The sequence below is a fragment of the Nicotiana attenuata genome, chromosome 9, assembly GCF_001879085.1.
Source record: "Nicotiana attenuata strain UT chromosome 9, NIATTr2, whole genome shotgun sequence".
In the NCBI taxonomy this organism is placed as follows: Eukaryota; Viridiplantae; Streptophyta; class Magnoliopsida; order Solanales; family Solanaceae; genus Nicotiana; species Nicotiana attenuata.
This window is the reverse complement of record NC_031997.1, coordinates 5,959,343-5,961,563: the sequence shown is the minus strand read 5'-3', so window position 1 is coordinate 5,961,563 and position 2,221 is coordinate 5,959,343.

Sequence of the window (2,221 nt, the reverse complement as noted above, 5' to 3'; positions counted from 1 at the left end):
ACTAGTTTTTTCAAAGTGTTTGAAGGCCTTTAACTTATGGCGGAAGTCGGATGTCTCCGAGCTGCATTATATCGGCCGTAGCCTTTATATATGACCGTAGTCTTTAATATGGCCATAGCCTTCGGGTATTTCTCTTGGACTTGTTTTTTGATAACCTTTAGAACTTGTTCGAAAGGTTAGTCCCCGAGTATGATGGCTGATCACGCCCAACTCTAGTCCTAAAAAGGATAAGCGGTCGCTGCAAATATAATCCGATCTAAAAGTCCGGAGTCGAATCCCACAGAGAACTAAGGCTTAGCTATATCTGTTTAATATCACTAAAAAGACAAGTTTGAACAATTTTCTAAATTATAAAGATTGAGATTTATATTTCTAACTAATTAACTAGAAAATACTAGAAAACGGTAAAATTATCAACTAACGAGACAAAGGGTTGGAGACTAAATTAAGGAGGTCTAGAGTTATGATTTCCCCAATTTTCGAAATCCTTCTAGCTATGTTCCCTACAATTTTGCTAATGTATTCTCTACAGATCGTGAGCACTTTAGGTGTCGTAATTCTCTCTCGAGCAACTACAACAATTTACTAAATATATTCTCTCGAACTATGCTAGTTGGCTTCATCTAACCGCTCATTATGATCACGTCAAGGCTTTGTTATTTCTAAACCTACCTTTCAACCCAATATATTGATTTCTCACATACGTTAGGAATGACGTTGTTCAACAACTACCTAAATATGTACTCTTCGAGCAACACATAATTAATAGGCACAGTCAATCGATGGCCATTCAATCAACAACAATAACCACGTAGTTGAACAAGTAGAGAAATCCAACGGCTCAATTATATAAAAACATAACAAGAATTTATCCTACAAAAGGTTCTATCAAAACCCTAGATAACAAATTAGTTATTTATAATAGTATGTAAAACTAAAATACTAAAAATCATAACCAACAATGAAAAATAGGAAGAGGAAGGAAAAACTCGTTGAAGAATTCTCCGTCTTGCTCCCAGTGTGTTCTTGACTCCTTAGGTCGAATCCCCGGTCTCCTTAGCCTCCTTAGGTCTAAATTATATCAAAAGTGTGTCCAACCTCTCAAAATACCATTTTTCCATGTATATATACCAAGTAGGGTCGGGCCCAAACAATTATACCTTCTCCTACGTGAAAAAAGACAAGTTTCTAGGCCTGGACGTCCGCAGCCGCGGCCCGGGCGCGGTACGACCGCGGTATATGGCAAGTATACTGCCTCAGCTCGCCTTAGGTCCGTGGTCGCGATTTCGACCCCGTGTTTCACCCTATTCTGTTTGGAATATGGAAAAATATAAAACATGACCGTTGTAGCCCTTTGAGTTAGCTTTCCAACCATATATTTTGGAGCCCAAATGGATTTCTGAGCAAAACGTTATATGCATTTTACTAGACAGTGCGCAATATGCCTACTCGATTCTTCATTTTGTTGCTCTATCATCCATTGATATTCGAATACGATCCCGGCTTAATTCCTTGGACTTTTACTCAGACTTCAAAGCTCCAAATCACTTGAATTCATTCCATAATATCTACATAGCTCGGAATCACTCCTACAAGGCATAAAACACACAACTAGTTCAAGACACTAGCGATTAAAGCTCAAACTCAATTAAAGTGCAGTAAATTTGAGTGTATAAGCGACTAAAATACGCAACTATAGCCTATCATCAACACCCCACACTTAAACCATTGCTCGTCCTCGAGCAATCAAACTACACTTTATATAGACACGACCTTTTTTTAAACAATTCTCCTAACTCATCACACCAAGAGTATTTAAATTAGATTAAGCACAAAAGCATAACATCTTCACCTCAAGATTTGACTCATAAGTACCACGCATTATTCACAACTCACCCACTTACTCTAACATAGAGGTCACTGACATTACCTTTCCTTCATGAATCAAGTGCCCTCACACAACAAAAGAGAGTAGTTCCACACAATAAAATTTAAGAACACTTAGGAACTCAAGATAGAAAGAATTCACTCACTCTCAAAAATAACATTCATATGCCACAAAAGATGCACCATAGGCTTGCCCGTAGTGTACTACTCCACTAATCGAGCTCATTCAATCTAGGATCAATTAGGACTTTATTTGGTTTTAATGTAGGCTACGGGACGGGTATGATACATTTAGATATAAGAGTGACTACACCTCCATAAGCACTTTAATACA